The sequence below is a fragment of the Pyrus communis genome, chromosome 4 (assembly GCF_041283825.1).
Source record: "Pyrus communis isolate YQ-2024b chromosome 4, ASM4128382v1, whole genome shotgun sequence".
NCBI lineage: Eukaryota > Viridiplantae > Streptophyta > Magnoliopsida > Rosales > Rosaceae > Pyrus > Pyrus communis.
This window is the reverse complement of record NC_142568.1, coordinates 17,493,746-17,512,062: the sequence shown is the minus strand read 5'-3', so window position 1 is coordinate 17,512,062 and position 18,317 is coordinate 17,493,746. Positions and strand designations below refer to the sequence as shown.

Here is an 18,317-nt window from a genome sequence, read left to right as displayed (position 1 = left end):
GATTTTGCATAAGAGATTTAATGAACTTTACCAATAATTAGATCTTTTGTAAAACTCGTACCACTAAGCGTTATGTATCATTGCAATGCTTAAGAGATTGTGGTCTCCTAATTTATCATCTCCTAATCTACCAAAACCAACCATTAATTGTAAATAGAGGAATTTCTTTTGCACAGAAAACCAACGAGAGTTTGTGGATTCTTGCACATGTACATGGGGATCAAGTCTCTCTCCTCTCTCTCTCTTATCTATGTTCTTGTTTCTTGATTGAAATTTTACATACAAATCTTCAATAAAAATACTGTATTTTTTGTCGTATTTTATTCAAGTGATCTAGCAAACAACTGCAATAAACATAATGACATAATACTACGTTAACAAAGACAGATGAGCAAACCTATGTAAAAAATTCTTTAGAAGTAAAAAGCGCCTCCCACTTGTCATCTTATATATTACTTAACTAAGATCATCTATGTTGGTGTCAAAACTCGGATAGAGTTTAGACTGGCTTAACGTATATTTATCTCGAGTGTTGCTTTTGGTCTCAATGCCATGAGATAGCTCGAAAGAAAGAGAGAAATATATGGTTGTGTGTGTGTGAAAGTTGAGCGTTAATTTGACTTTTAAACCAAATGGTTGTGTATTGAGTAGGATGCTGGTTTGGTTAAGTTCTTTTATGTTCCTTGAGCAAACAAGGACTTAAAATTCATTATAATTTCGTGTAGTGCTATCCTAAAAATTAATAAAAGTGAAATAGAAACTAAAATGAGAAACAAAATGTCATCATTTCATGATGGCGGAAAGGAATGGTTATGTTTCTTCCTTACAATAGGCTAGTAATAAATGTGGTTCAAATTCTCCTTTAGCGACAATCAAACTTAAGACTTTTTACTTAAAAGTGAATAGGAATACCGTTAGACCATAGTACTGGCAAATCATAAATAGAATCTTGATTGCATACTCTTATATTTTCATGGACTAGCTAATTAAAAATCTTGATTAAATACCATTTAAAATATCAACTCTTTTAAAGTCCATCAAAATCACAATTGAATACACCAAGAAAAATTGAAAATAAGAAATAATTGGGACCGTCTTCGAGGTTTTCTGAAATAATTTCTCTATAACATTCTCTGAGAATTAAAACGAGAACATGTCATTTTAAAGATTTGTTCTCATAGCCTATATCGCCAACAATTTGTGAAAATAAAAACCTGTTTGGTACGTGCTATTAATTATTTAAAAAAGAGAATCATGAACTCCTTATAAACTCTCTTAACCCTCCAACAAGCTTCAATGTTAAGCCTTGATAAATTTTGCAGACATTTCTACTCAACTCAATGTTAAAGGCCGAAATGTCTATGTGAATCTTTCCAATCCCCATAAGGTGGACTGCTGATGTGTCGATTTCATATTATATATTGTACCCTATTCTTAGTATATGTTAGTAATTATTTTGGTGAGATTTTGATACTTTGATTTATATTCTCAATGTAGCACATTCGACTTCTTCTTAAGCAAAAAGTAACCAAACGGATGAATTTTGGAGTGATTCTAATTGGAGGTTGTTTGTTAGTCTTTCAACTTGTTTGTATCAAAGTTTCAGAATTTTCTACCAAGTGGGTAATTTATGGCGATGAAATAAAGGAATAGCGCTCAGTACTGCCAAAATGACATTTTTGGGTTTCTTTGCAACTTTTGGGCTAGAAGATGATGATTTTTGGTCTTGAGCTCTTCTTGGAACTTGGAGAGGATATCATAATCTTTAATTCAAGTCATTTTGGGCCTGTTTTGGAATCTTGAAGATCCAAAAACGTGACTTATTTGTGCTTGGGCAAATTTTCCATATTTGATTAGCATTAAGTTTCCTAGTTTCTCTTAAGTTATTTGTTTTCTACTTTTTAGAAGATTTTTTCTTGAAAGAATTTTATTTTGTATTAGTATAAATAAGGCTATTAAGCCATTAGGGTTCTCTACGTACTACTTTGGAGAATTCGATTTGGAGAGCTTTTGACGATTGAAGTTTATTTACTAGGTGTTTTTTTTTATTATTATTATTTTTTATATCTATGTTTTCAATAATATTTTGTTGTATGGTTGTGCATAACTAATTTCTTTTGTTAGGGTGAGGCCATGAGCCTTAGCATGAATAGGTAGTCTTTATTTAATTGCTTATGATATTATGCATGCATATTTTGAATTATTAATCATTGTGTTGAAATTATCTTTATTTCTTAGTGCTTGATCACCATTAGGATGTTTAGATAAGTAATTGGATGCAATTCAGTCGCAATTTCGCCGAAGGAGTGACTATGGCTTCTTATGATTGATAATTGTAATTTCATTTAAGGCGAATATCACACTCTTAGGTGTTGCATGGTTTTTCAAAGGGTTTTCACAAAATTTAATGAGTCTTGCATGTTTACATTTGATTTGAGTATCACAGACGGATTGAATGTTAGATATACGTTTTTACTTGAATATCAGGAGGAAAATATGCATTAGAAAAACCTAACCCTTAAAGTTGCATGTGTAATTCATAAGTAGTTAGTAAAATTACATAGGATTGTTAAGGTGATGGCAAAACTCTAATGCTTTTACAATTTGGTAAGGTAGCGAGTCATCAGCTTTTTACTTGTAGTGCCACTAGAAAGTGTTTTTTGGTTGATAGTAGGTTGGTCTCCATCACTTGTCACTTCCATCATAAACAAGTGGCTTATGTTTTGGCTGAGAAGGCTTCAGTTTGCTTCTGGGCTTGATGCTGGGCTTCGGGTAGATTATTCTTGTTTTGACATCTTTGGGTCTTTTTTCAGTCTAGCGCGTTATTCAAATACTAACCCAAACAATGTCCCCTTTAATCATTGTTGAGTCTACAAATCGAGGCGTTAATGATGATTAAACAGCCGTCGCATACTTTCACTCGAGATTTGCGCCATTCAAAACAGTCGTTTGTTAACTAAACCTTTGCACTAACCCACAATTTTAAACGTTAACTAACTGTCTCCTATATAACCTCCACTTGAAACTCTCGGCCAAAATACCTTAGCAATCCTAATCCTTCGAATTTCCAGAGTCTTCAAATTTTCCAAATTTCCCAAAACTCTCGTGTTCTCTTAGTTCTTGCTCTCTAGTCCCAATTTTCTTCTCATTTTCTTTTCAAAATCATCCAATGGAACCTAAAGCTGCCCAATCTTCCTGTGAATCTAGCGAGGGCATTGCCACTATGCGTTGTTTGCTCAACGACCTTCATCACCCTCGAGCTGGCCTGCAAACTTCACTTTTCTTCGAAGAGGGAGTAGTGCACTCCCTGGGACCTGTATGGACCTCTCAGGTCCCAATTGTAGTAAAGAACAATATGCCCAAGGCCAATTGGTTCACTCCTAACCCATATTCGGTCGAGGCTGGTATTTTGGCCTCTAAGTGGTCGAACCATCGAAGAAGCTTTCTTTTGATGAAAGACTAGTGTTGGACGCAGTGGATAAACGAGCTCGAGCCCATCTTCAAGAAGAAGTGGATGAACAATGGCATATACGAGCTGATAATGCTTTCCAAGACCACCATGATTGCTAAGCTCGAGCTACTAACCATAACTCTTCTCTTCTGGAATTCAGGGACCAACACCTTTAATTTCAAGATATGTCCTATGTCCCTAACCATCCTTGACATGGCTCAAGTTTTCGGGTTAAGGCCCTCGGGCAGAGTTGTGGATGTTACCCACGACTGGTCTCCCTCTTCTCGCTTGACTGCTGAGAGCTTAGACATTTATGATCTCATGACTTGGCTGAAGTACAGGTCTTTCATTTTTAAGAGCTACGAGACATTTTTCACGTGCTTTATCCCGTTTGTTAAGAAGAACTTTGGTCTAGCCTCTTGCAATGCCAACAGAGATCAAGAGTATATGTACTTTCTTTTGTAATGGCTTAACAAACACGTATTCCCCAACAAGTCCAAAGGAGTAAAGGTTGAGTGAATCCCCTTGGTGGAAGCTCTCCATCACTTTGATTCGCTCATCTTTATCACCTCCTCTTTGAGATAACTAAGGGTAAACCTTTCGAGACCAACCTCAATGGGCCAACCTGGATGGTCCAATTGTGGTTGCAATGGTATTTCCTTGAGCTTCGGGCACCAAATCTGGAGTTCCCTGAGGGTGTTGCTCTTCCTCGAATATTGGCCAAGGCTTCTCCCACCAACCATTCTACATTCTACTGCCCGTTCTTCTTCAAAACCTGTTGCACTCGGGCAGACTTGGAGTGAGAAGCTTTAGTACTGAGAAGATACCCTTGGTTTTTAGACCACATCTTCCAGGATGCTTTCAGGGATGATGCCAATGCCTTCTGCAAAGAGAGGTTCATAATTGCATTCAGCCGAGAGACTTGGCCTGGGGGGGATGAGGAGCGACTGTTATCAACGCAGGCTAAAGGTTTACCACCCAAACTTCTGCAGCAGGCAGCTAGGATTCAGGCAACCATTCCAGTCCCCTTTTTTGACTCTATGCACTGCGGCACCTCTTACCATCTCCGTTCTCTTTCAGAAGTTACATTTTAGGCAGCTCGGCGTAGCTTAGAAGTGATGAGCAAAATCGTCCACAAACCTGTGGCACTAAACTTCGAGTGTACTCACTCCTCTTCCACTTGGTGGGAAGCCAAATGGACCAAGAGGTACATAAGATATATCAAGGAGTCTCACGACCGCTTATTCGGGCAGTCAACCATCAAGTTCTATCCCAAGCCCGATGAACTTGAAAACTGGAAGGAGATAGTTTACCAAAAGAACCAGCTTCTTCTAATAAGTACCATCCATTACTTTATCCTATATTTTATAACATTCCATAATTTATCTTCTCTTAACATTTATTTAATTAACTTGATCTTTGCAACCTAAGGCATCACTGAAGAAATGGATGTCAGGCTGGATGAAGAAGCAGCAGATGCCTCGGTCGTTCAAGAGGCTGTGAGGCAAGGTGCTGGATCTAGCCATGTAGCGGACCTTTTAGAGCTGTTTGGAGATTTTGAGGGTGAAGCTGAGCCTGTAGCAGAAACTCAGGCAACACGGCAGACAAGAGCAACAGTGGTGGAATCATCTGAGTCTGAGCCTGAGGATTAATCTCAGCCTCTATTGTCTACACCAGGTCCACGGGCAACCCCTACGAAGAAGAGAACCAGAACCCAAACTTCCAGAGCATTTAAATCTTCCAAGTCTTTCACTGCTCATCCAGTTGAAGCGGACAGAAAGAAGTAGAAGTCATTCAGTAAGTTAACTCGATTTTACTCTTTTCTTAATTGCAATCTTCACTCCATGAACTAATAACTTCTTCTTCCTTGTAACAAGGGCCTCAAGCAACCAAGAAGCCTACTTTTGTTTCAAGGGAGGAACCGTTGGGTGTGGAGATGTACCAGAAGGACAAGGATCTTTTTGATACCATCCTTGAAGAGTTGAAAGTATGACCTGTATCTCAAGTCACCCCTTCAAAGTTTTACCCTTTCTTTCCTTTTGCATTAATTCTTTAACCGATTACTTGAAATAGGACACAAGGGAAGAAGGGATCTTTCAACCTGAGGCCTCTTCTTCTCCAGCTCGAACAATACATGCTTCTCATTCTCGGGCTAAATCTTCAAAGGTATATTTTTTCTTATTCTTGGCTTTAAGCTTGCAATTTTATCACTTTTAGAATTAATGATCGATCTATATTCTTCTATAAGCCAAAGTTGGGGAACCTGTGCCTTCAATCGGGAAAAGCTAAGCTCTTATCCCCTCGACTCCTCCTCCTGCACTAGTGGTGACTCCAACTTCCCAGTTTAATCCTTCAACTGGGGAGATGCTACACTTTGTGAAGGATAGCAGTAACTCGGTGAGCTTCTCAGCTTGACCTTTTTATGCTTAAAGTTCTCTTTATTTGTACTTATACTTTGTTCTTTTCAGTCCTCCCCAGTATAGGAGACCAATCAGCTACCAACCATTTCATTTGGGGAACCAATAGTCCCTGAGAGCCCAGTGGTCTCAGAGTTAATTAGCCATTGGGCTTCCCAGACTGATGTCGCAACAGAAGTACCTCACCCATCCTTTCAAGTCCTACCTTAGGTATACGAGCACTTAGACTTCTATTTTCTATTTTGTACAAACTAACTTACTAACACTTGTCTTTTCTCTTGTTATTTATAGGCCTCTGGTGAAAGGTCGGGCATCATTCCTCATTTTCTAGTAAGTGAGAATGATCCCCATCAACCACCATAAGAAACAACTCCTCCTCCACTTTCCAAGGCTTCAGGCTCAATTCAGGTATACCAACTCCTTTTTTTTTAGCTTTTTTTAATTATTTTTTATTTTTATTGCAGACTATCTTCCTAATCTACATTCTCTTTGTTTGCAACAGGGTCTTGGCGAGGGCTCAGGCCAGTTTCCTCCACCTCTAGTAAGCATGGCAGATTTTCCCAGACCTCATTTGGCTTTTAGGGTTATGGGGATTCCTATCCCTCGACCTTAGAAGAAAGCTAAGACTGCTGCCTCTACTCTTCGGGCTTCTCCTTCTGCTAAGACTGCTTCCACCGTTACAACCTCTGAAGGAGTTGGAGAGGTGCATTCGCCCCTTGCACCCATCTTTGTAACAGCATCCTTGCTCGAACTTTTTAAAGAGTTTGGGCAACTTAAGACAAGGCTAAGGTCTTTAAAGCATCTTCTGAGCCTTAAGGCTTTTAGGATCAATGCCAGATCTTCCAAGAGTGGGCTAGGAAGGACTTTTCAGCTTCCTTTAGTCTCAAGGCTCTCTACGATGTAAAGAAGGCCATTACTGAATTGCACAAGGCTGATCAATTATCAAAGGTTCAGTATGAGTCATTCCTCTCTTATTTTGAGAACTTGCGAACACTGATGGATCATCATTAGCGGGTTGATAGGCAAGCCAATCGAGTGAGGTGTTTTAAAGAGAAACAATCCAGGAATTCGGTTCATATTCAACAATTGGTGGATGAAGGTTCAGTCACAGAAGATAGGATCAAGATGGTGACTTCTAAAATCCAGAAATTAGAGGAGCAACTGGCTGTGCTGAAGGCTGAACAAACGACTCTTCTCAGTAAACTTCATCAGCAAATTGAAGAAGTGAAGAGGGAGAACCTGAAGCTGGAGGATGTTGAGTCTCAACTTACCAATAGTAATACTGTTTTAGCCGAGCCTACCTAAATCTTTTCAATTATGCAAACTTATTATTCCAGAATAATCACTTTGGGTAAAGATGTAAATTTGTTAGGCTAGGGTCATTGTAACCTCTCCTCTTATGGAATGAAATAAATCCGTTCTTCACTTTTATTTGTCTCACTTTCCTTTATAAACTAACTTTATTTTTTCTTGATCTGCTTAACTCCATTCAATATAACAATCTCTTACATCCCATAAAGTTGGATGATATTCTTTTAAAAACTTAGCATTGATTGGATGTCTTTGCAAGTTTCCTTCTAAATCTGCCAAGTAATATCCTCCCTTATCCAGTACATGGTTGATAGTAAAGGGGCTTTCCTAAATGGGACTCCATTTCCCAAAGCCTTTAACTTGAGCTCCCAAGGGCAAAGTCACTTTGCACACTAATTCCCCTTCTTGGAAAACTTTTAACTTTACCCTTTTATTATAAGCTCAGGCAATGACTCTCATCCCTTCTTGAATCTTGTTTAAAGCTTTAATTCGTGCTACATCTAGATCTTCGACTCTTTGACACATACCTTGAATATATTCTTTATATTGTAGACCATAATGGTTTTGAATTCTATCTGAACTCACATTAATCTCCATAGGAAGCACATCATCTTGCCTGAAGGTGAAGGCATAAGGAGTAGTTCTAGTTCCTGGCCTCTTGGAGGTTTTATAAGCCCATAAAGTGTCTCCCAACTTCTCATGTTATTTCTCTAGACTACCTGCCACCATTCTTTTAATAATACTTACCAAGATCTTGTTGCTAGCTTCTGCTTAACCATTTGATTGGGGGTAGTAAAGACTAGATTGGATCATCTTTATCTTGAACTTACTTGTAAATTCCTCTACTTCTTTTGAAATAAAAGATGGCCCGCGGTCTGTAACAATTGTCTCAGGCACCCTATACTTGTGTAAGATATTGGTTTCAATAAACTTTTTGACAGCAATTGAAGTGAAAGTCTTTATAGCTAAAGCCTCTATCCACTTGGTAAAGTAATCTGTTGCCATAATTATGAATGTGTATCCCTAGCTAGAAGTTGGGTAAATTTGTCCGATAAAGTTCATGGCTCATCCTCTGAATGGCTAAAGCTTGACCACAGGGTTCAAGGTTACTGAGGGCACGTGTTGAAGAGGTCCATGTCTTTGACACTCCTTACACCCTTGGGCATAGGCCTTGCAGTCCTTCTCCATGTCGGGCCAAAAGTAGCCATATCTTCTTAACAGTCACCTTATCTTAGTTCCAGCTTAATGTGCTCCACAGATTCCTTCATGTACTTCGGACATCACTCTTATTATTCTTGGCCTGGGCAATTTAACAATAGCCTATATGGAGTTTTTCTTAGCATAGACTTATCTAACATGACATACTTAGTTTCTTGTTGTCATTCTTCTTACTTGTGGGGAAAAAAATGATCTTTCAAGTACTGAATACTAAGTGTTCTCCAGTCTTCTATCTCTATTTCTTTAGTCATCACATCTAGGCTAAATCTTCTTTCAAGGATAGAGGGGAGATTTCTCCTTTGAACTTCCACATCTACTTTAAACTCTCTTTCTTGACTCTGTGCTCCAGAAGCTATTTGTGTCATCTCATTGGCAATGGAATTTGATTCTCTGGGGATATGGTTGATTGATATTTCAGTGCCCCAAAAGCTTAATAACTATGTTGATGCGAAATAGTAACCAGCCAGAGTGACGTGTCTGCACTTGTATTATTCATTCAACTGATTGATCACCAATTATGAATCACCAAATACTTCAACTTTACTTGCCCCCAACTCTATCAAGATTTCCAGGACAATTATCAATGCCTCATACTCTGCCTGATTGTTGGTAATATCTTGGTAATTCAAAAAGAAGGAATAATAGTGTTGAACACCCTTGGGATCAATAATGATGATCCCAGCTCCAACAACGTTTTGAGTATAAGATCTATCAAAATACAATCTCCAAGGAGTGATCCAGAGGCTGGTTATTCTTTTTATCTCTTTTGAATCCATCTTCTTTGTCCGAAAGAGCTCTGCTTGGTGGGATCCAAAGACTGGCCACCTCTAGAGTCCTTGGGACATTGACTAGTTCATTCCGTGGTTCTTGGTGCTCGGTCAAGAAATCTGCAATTGCTTGTCCCTTGATTGCTCTTTGAGGCACATATTGAAAACTGAACTCTAACAGTGTTATAATCTATTTTCCAATTCTCCCAACTAACATTGGTTTTGACAGCATGTACTTGATTACATATGCCTTGGCAATAATGTGGATGTGGCAAGGCAACATATAATGCCTTAGTTTGCAGGCAATGAACATAGCCAAGCACAACTTTTCCACTGGGGTATATCTTGTTTCTACCTCAGTAAGGATTCTACTGAGGTAGTATATTGCCTGTTCCTTCCCACCTTCATTGCTTTGAGCCAACAAGCTTCCTATTGACTTCTCAGAGGCAGAAATATAAAGTTTTAAAGGCTTCCCTTTATGAGGTGGCATGAGCACTGGTGGAAAAGATAAATAAGCCTTTATTCTGTCAAAGGCCTCTAGGTGTGGTTGGCCCCACTTGAACTCTTTTTTGTCTTTTAATCTTAACAGAGGAGTCAGCAGATGAATCTTACCCACCAAATTAGCAATAAATCTCATCAGGAAGTTGATTTTTCCTAGCAATCTTTGCAGTTGTACTTTATTAGTAAGAGAAGGTGATTCCATTATTGCCCGAGCTTTGTTTTTGTCGACCTCCACCCTTCTTTGATGAACAATGAACCCCAAAAAGTTGCCCGATCTTACCCCAAAAACACATATCTTAGGATTCATTTTCAACTTATGGGTCCTCATTCTTGTTAAGGCTTGTCTAAGGTCTACTAGGTGCTGTTCTTCAGTTTTAGACTTCACCACGATGTCATGAATGTATACTTCCATGCTATGGCCAATCAAGTCATGAAAAATGGCATTCATTGCTCTTTGATAAGTTGCACCAGCATTTTTAAGTCCAAATGGCATTACCAAGTATTCATATGCTCCGACATGTCCCGGGCATCTAAAAACTGTTTTATGTATATCTTCTTTAGCCATTTTTATCTGAATATAACCAACATTCCCATCCATGAAAGATAGAACTTTGTGTTTTGCAACTGCATCTATGGATAGGTCAGTCATGGGCATGGGGTATTGATATTTAAGCGTGGCTTCATTAATGTTTCTATAGTGAACACAACATCAAACTGCATTAGTTATAACTTTTAATACAAGTACAATGTTGACCAACCACTCAACATACTTGGTAGGTCGGACAAATCCAACCTTTACTAGCCTTTCAATCTCTTTTTTAACTTTTTCTTCTATCTTTTTTTGACATTCTTCGTGGTGCTTTCTTTACAGGTTTATATCTCTTCTTAATAAGCATCCTGTGTTCTACTAAGGTTGAATCTAAACCTGGCATTTCAGTGTAATGCCAAGCAAAACAATCTTTAAACTCGTGTAGAAGGCTAACTATCTTTGCCTTATCTTGTGCTTCCAACAGGCCACTGATATGTATAGGCCTTGGATCTTTCTTAGTTCCCAAATTAGTGGTTTCTAAGGGGTCTTGTACCTCTGGTGCTGGCTTGTCAGGTTTTGTACACAAAAATTCAATTGACTTTGGGCCCTCGTGCATGTCATCGGGCCAATCTAAGTCATATATACACTCAACCATGTGTATGGCTGCCTCTATCTCTTTCTCAAAAAACTATTCTTCTCCTGTATTCTGGTTACTTAAGGTTGAGTTCTCCCTTTCTTGCTTCCTCTCTCCCATACACCAACAGTATCTTAATTAAGGACCTGACTGCAATTACTTGGTCATTTCTTCTTTGTTCTGACATTACTGGTGGTGGGAAGCTGGGACGACATGGGGTCTATCCCATTATTCCCTAGTGAGAAACAATCCTTATTCTAAGAGCTTTTGGGTTGTCACTTTAGTCAGGCGACTATTCTTATCAGCTCCTGGGTACTGCAGAATCGTAACATTGGGATATAAAAGCTAGCTTCTGCAACATTGGCTGTAGGGAGAAATGGCCGTGATTCGGTCTCTACTATCTCCCAAAACCCTGGTTCTTTGGTCTTGGCTTCATGGTAAACTGCAATATGTTGATATATTGTAGATGGCACAGACAGATTTTGGTGAATCCAATCTCTACCAAGCAAAGCTCCATAAGTGGAATTACTATCCACCACAAAGAAAGCTAGCATGATTTGCTTGGATCCCAAGTCAACTTCCAAGGGCAGTATCTCATGAGTTCTGTTAATGGCTTTAGAGAAGCTAGAAACTGTCAAGTCAGTAGGAATAAAATCTTCCTCACTTCTTCCTAACTTCTCCATTTGTTTCAGTGGTATTACATTGACTGCAGCTCCTCCATCAATCAGAACCATCTTGAAAATTACTCCATCCAGATGAGCAGTTACGTATATGGGCTTGAGATGGTTAGCTAGGGACATACTCTGGTGACTGAAGACCATTATGTCAGAATACACTCTCTCGGGCCCCCTCCTTGAAAGTGCAGGCAAACTTGTCTAGCTGGATTTTTCTTTTTTTGCTTCTTCAACGCTAACATGTGCCATCATAGGTTCTGTGGCCAAGTAATCACCTTCCATTGTGGCAGGTTGATCAGGTTCGGCACAAAACATGGCAGATAGTACATATGTCATGTTTACGTGGAAGTTGCTAGGTCTAGGTATACCCTCATTCTTTCCTCTAATATGGTATGTTTCTAACCAGGAACGTGCTTCTTTTGGCAACATTAGTTTGAGCACTTCTTCCTCCCTAGTTATACCAAAGTTTGGCACTTGCCCTGGAATCTCACAAAGGGTTTCAAACAACAATGGTGAGGGTATTATTTTCTCAGGTGAAATAGTCCCAAAACATATTGGTTATGGACTCTATCTTGGGGTTGGCATCATTATCATATCTTATTGAGTTCTCATCAAGATTCTGTATTTTCCAAGATGAGGGTTTTATAGCACATGATCTCCCTCTCCCTCAGTCTTTCTATTGGCTCTTTTTACCTCATTTTTGCTTCTTCATTGAAGTTGATTTCTTCCTCCATTAAGCACTTTTTCAAACTTCACATTTTCAGAGGTTTTTGATGTAACAGGGACTTTTAGTGATTTCATATGGGCTTTGTGTTGCCTCTCGACTCTCCTGATCATAGAAGCTTTCATTTCCTTTACTGGTTTTCGATCATTCCCTACTATATACCATTTTCACCCAAGTCGGGCATAATCTTTCTTAGTGACTGGGGATACTGGGTTATTTGTTCTTCATTTCATTCTGACATCATTATAACTTGGTTGGGGATGCCTTACATCCATCAATTTCGGCATTTTGGCCTCTATATCCTCCATTTCTTCTGAGGCGTCATAGTTCCTGAATACCTCGGACAACTCTTTTGGTTCAGAATCTCCTCATAATCTTTGGAAAACATTTTTGGAGGTTTCTTTCTTAGCTGCCCACATGATGCATCTGCGGGCTTCTTGCCCTTCTTTCTTTATTCTTCTAATTTACGCTTAATCAATAACAGCTCCTGATGCTAACATTTCTAGCTTACATTCACATTGGCACTTGCTACACAACACCAGCCCTTTAACTGTAGCTACTTTGGGTTTCCGAGCAACTTGATAGCTCATTCTGTAAGTCTATCCACTTGCCTTCTTTCTGCTTGCACTTCCCAAGTAGCTTTTCCCTTCATATTCTCAGCCCAAGTCAGGTTGATCATGTTTATTGGGGCCTCTGGGAAGGGATCTATGTCAATTATCATATTGGCCTGGGGTTTCTCCAAGAGCAACTTTCCCTTAACTATGAGGTCTTATATCCAGTCCCTGAACTAGACACAATTGGTTATGGAATGGTTGAAGGCATAATGCAGCTTACAATACTTCTTTCCTCTTAATTCTTCGGGTTTAGGCATATTTTTAGTGCTGTCGGGCACAATCACTCTTGCCCGCACCAAATCTTCATAGATCTCTGAGGCTTTGGTTAAATCAAAAGAATAACTCTGGTATTTAGGGGGCTTCATGGGGACAAATCCACCTTCATTCATCATCATTTTCTGGTCCTTAACTGGCTAGACTAACCCTTTTACTATTAAAGGTTTAAAAGGAATAATCATCTCTGTTACACACATTTTAATTCTCTCTCCTTCATGACTATCACTTTCTTTTGGCTCTGCTCTTTCAAACTTTACTTGGTGAATTGCAGCTTTATTCTTGTAGAAAAGAGGTACATTGGATGAGTGCTTTACTTGTTGTTCTTCAATCAATAGATTCTCATACTTTGTGGTAGCAATTACCAGCTCTTGCAACTCATTGAACTGTACATCATAAAACTTCTTTCTCAAAGGTAGCCTCAATGCCTTCTAAGCAATAGATATAAGTTGGGCATGGTTGATAGGAAATTGGTACCTCATCCTTGTCCTCCTAAAACTCATCATGAAGTCCTCTGTGGACTCATGCTCATACTACTTCACCTCAACTAAATCATTGATAGTCATATTAGGCTCCACCCTATAGAACTGGTCATGAAAAGCCATCTTCATTTGCCCCCAATTAGTAATAAAATTGGGGGGCAACAGAGAGTACCACTGAGATGTTAGGCCAACCAGCAAGTTCCTGAACAATCTTAACTTATAATTAGGATTGTCTTCAAATGCCACACAATTGTTGGAGAACTTAAAGATGTGATCTCTAGAGGATACTTTGCCATATTTTCCACTAAAAGTTGGGAACGCAGGCATCTTGGAGTTGATGGGAAAATGATTTTGCTCATCAATATACTCGGGGTAGGGCTTTTGGTAAGTGATCCTGAATAGCAGGCGGGCGTGGGGTTAAGCATTCTGGACCACCATTCTTCTTAACTTAACTAACTCAACTCTAAGTTGCTGGTTAGCTGTATTATTATGTGGGTTGTAAGGAGGTTCCCACTTCGGGCTACACTCATTGCTTGAGAAAGTCTCCTTCATTGGTTTTGGTTGTTTCCATCTGGCCCCTTCTCCTTTATTAGCCAGTGGTTGTGGCTTATAAGGAAGAGGCTTGCCCACAGTCGTGGACACAACTTTGCCACTGAATTTTCCAACTTGTTGGTTCATTTCGTACTTCTTCTTGTCTTACCCGGCCTACCCCTTATTATCTAGTAAAGATAATAGTGGGTCGGCCAACTCTGTCTCTAAGATTTCTTCTAATATTGGCTGGCTGGCCACAAGCCCTATTTTCTCCTTTCCTCTTTTCTTCCCTTCCTCGAGTAAGGGAAATAGGGGAATAACTGGTTCCTTCTCAAGGTTTGCCTCTCTCATCATCACTCTAACATAACTGTCTTTTTGAATAGAGTACTATAGATCTAGTATTCTTTGCAAACTTCCTGTTAAGGAACAGAGTCTGCTCACTTATCCTCTGGTCACCAGAGAGATCTTCTTCATACTTTTCAACACTTGTACCATGGTGGCTTGTAAGTCTTCATTGGTCACTTTTCCTTCCGACTTCTCAAATGAAGTAGAGTTTCCCAGAATAATTGGTCCTCATAGGGAAGGGAAATCTTCTGGATGATCTGTCATTTCTAATCTTGGTAGACACTGGGGTGACCCGTGTTCTGTATTCCACCTAAAGGTTTGCTCCTTGTTCTTTGTTCTTGGCATACAAGACTAATGGGATCCCACCGGGCATGCCAAAACTATGTACGGGCAAGATTTCTTTGGAGAAGATCTCTGGACCTCAGCACAGCTCCCCAAGGGATTGGCACTTTGGATGTGTATATTTGGTGGTCGGGCTATTGCTTGCCTTGTGTGCTGCAATAAGAGTTTGAAGTTAGTTCTGAAATGTGCCTTTGTGGGGCCTTAGGTATAGGCCTTGAGGTTCACAATCAAAACTAACTAAATGCTTAGGTGTGCCACTGCTATCTCAGTATAACAGATGTAGAACAAGTGTGTTTCAAGTTGATTACTTGGGCCCTAACTTACTCAAACTTCTTGTAATCAAAGGATTGTCACAGATGGGTTAAGTTTACATTAATATCTTTTTCTTGCCTTGTAAACAAGGACTTTTAGTTCATGATCTTGTATGTTCGAATGAAGGGGGTCCAGAGCCCTTTAAGTCATTTGTTTGGTTCCAAGTTATTCTTAATGACAACAGATCTATTAAGTTAACCAGATCCAGATGTAAATGAGGCTCTTAAAATAGACAAACAGGTGGAAATGACTTAAATACATGCTGAAGAGTGCACTAATCGATAGATCTACTAATTTAGAGAGCAAACAAAGAGACTCGGGCAAGATTTCAACTTGTCTGGCAAGGTTGAACCTTTTGCATCCACTTCTTTTTGAGTTTACAGGGGTTGTATGCTAAAAGGGATAGATGGTAAACAGGTTTACACAAGGGAATTAATAATACAACATTAAAGGAGGTACCAGAGCTTTTATACTAGATAAAAGATAGATTTTCTAAGGAAACTATCGCTAAAATGACTGAATCTTAGTAGATCTCAGCTTTTTGAATGCATATCTGGCTTAAAAGCAGAGTTTGTATGTTTGTTTGTTTGATTGGTTGATTATCCTTGTCTCTGTTATCTCTTCTTCCTTTTATAAGTGATTTGGCTCGAGGGTCAGGGCATTACTCTTGCCCGAAAGCTCTTGGAAGGTTGTGAGTCATCAGCTTTTTACTTGTAGTGCCACTAGAAAGTGTTTTTTGGTTGATAGTAGGTTGGTCTCCATCACTTGTCACTTTTATCATAAACACGTGGCTTATGTTTTGGCTAAGAAGGATTCAATTTGCTTTTGGGCTTGATGCTGGGCTTCGGGTGGATTCTCCTTGTTTTGACATCTTTGGGCCTTCTTTCAGTTTAGCCCATTATTCAAATACTAACCCAAACAGCGTGATTTGCTCATAAGCTTAACAAAAAAGAACGACGAGTTGTATGGCTCGACCACCACTCGTTGTCCTCCTTTGAGTTGTGTCATAACATATGAAATCATGTGTTTCACAATTGATGTGGAAGGGAAGGTCAGTGTTCCCGTCATGGCTATCTCTATCATCAACGGTTGTGGCTTCTGGTCTTACTCCTGCATTCCGAATCTCATTCAACAAGGCCATGTCCTTTTCCCAGGTCACAGACACACTCATTCTTCTCTCGTTTTCTTTTCCAAATTTCTTTTTAATTCAATTAAATTTTTGCTGGAGTTGGACATCGTGATGCCATGTGTCAAAATGATAACATTTTTAAGGTACGTAACCTTAAAAAAAATAATAATCAGCATCAATAATAAAATATGTAGTGATAGCTACACGTCTACAACAATGAGTAATGTTACACTTATTATATTTTTCATACCACATTTGTATCACGTTTTTAATGGAGATAGAGTTCATCAATACATAAACTAGTACAAATAGAAGAAGTGATTAGAGTAGCATTTTTGATATCATAGGACATGATTATTTTCCACTTTATGAGATGAACTCTTTGAGTTCAAACCTCTTTTATAATAGTTGTTAATCAAAATATAAAGAACCATATTGATGTTTGACAACAAAATCTTGCAATTCTTTATTCTTTATTTTTACGATATAGCATTAGAGAGTTAGGCAATTGAGAATCAAAGAGAGGCTACTAAAATTAGGAAGACAAATTGTCTATTTTACTTGCTTGATTTCGTCATAGAATAAAATTTGATGAATTGTCTCATTAACAAAACAAAGAAAATATGTCATGTCCTGCAATATTCAAACATCTAGATACATCTAATGAACTTATTTTGTCGTGACTAGTAGCACTTTTTATACCGCCAATATAAAAAGGTCTCCTGTAGTACCGGTATACGTGGTACAATTCTTCCTAGCAATATATATTTTTTAATTTAAATTAAGTCCATTTCATATTTTTACCATGACTAGTCACGCAAAATCTACTTCTAACTTTGAAACAGATGAAGACATGGATAAGAAGATTAGCAATATTCCGGGGATGGAAGGCCTTTTACGGCGCCGAGACCTACCAAGCTTTTGCAGATATCCAATTGACCACCAATTACCAAATTTTTCATGGAAGAGACCAAGAGTTATTACTCGTGCTTCTACTTTAATAGTCAACACCTTCGACGGCCTCGAAGCCTCAATTCTCTCCCACATAACCACTCTTTTCCCCCCAAGGTTACGCAATAGGCCGTGTCCACGCTCTTGTCAAATCTCGCGTCGGCGATGGCCTGTCATCCTCTGCCTCTTTACGCCTAGAAGACTGTCGTTGCATGGTGTGGTTGGACTCTGAACAAGTGACATCTGTTATATATGTTAGCTTTGGCAGCTTGGTGATGCTGACACATGACTAATTGTTTGAATTTTGGCACGGCTTGGTCAGTTGCGGGAAACAATTTCTATGGGTGGTGCGGTCAGATATGCTTTCGGGGGAGCAAGGAGAGCACGTGATTCCGATGGAGCTGGAGATGGGTACCGTTTCCCCAAAGATAGGGGTCTTATAGTGGAGTGGGCCCCCCAAGAAGAGGCTCTGGCTCACAAAGATGTGGGCGGGTTTGTAACCCAATGTGGGTGGAACTCGATCCTTGAGGGCATTTGGGCGGGAGTGCCGATGCTTTGTTGGCCTCGACTGGCGGAACAACTGGTGACTAGTAGATGGATTGGTGAGGTTTGGAGGATTGGAATTGATATGAAGGACCTGTGTGAGAGATCCATGGTGGAGAAAATGATAAGGAGATTGATGGAAGAAAGTGATGAAAGAGAGGAAATTTGAGGTCGGTAGAAAGATTTTCTAAGTTAGCCAGGGGTGCTGTTAGTGATGGTGGGTCTTCATACAACAACCTGGACAAGTTTATTCAAGACTTGAGAAACTTGTGATGATTTATGATATATTAAAGGGAATGGCTAGGATGAAAGACTTTAATGGAACGAGTTTGATACCACGACACTCCAAACTACTAATATAACATTGTGTACGGGCTAATTTGGTATTGCAATGTTTAAAAAATAGCTGTAAAATAAAGTTGTTGAATGTTTGGTAAACTTTTTTTCTTTTAAGTGCTTGTAACGAAAAAAATAATGTATGAGTGTTTTGTAAACTTTGATATAAAATTTTTGTGAATATGTTAAATGACTAAAAATGATAGGTTATTTAATATGATATAGTAATTGCC

At 39.1% G+C, this 18,317-nt stretch overlaps 1 pseudogene; it reads left to right on the top strand.

The window, feature by feature from the left end:
- Positions 1 to 14,853: 14,853 nt before the first annotated feature.
- LOC148697563 (7-deoxyloganetic acid glucosyltransferase-like) lies at positions 14,854 to 18,021 on the top strand (annotated as a pseudogene).
- The last annotated feature ends 296 nt before the right edge of the window (positions 18,022 to 18,317 follow it).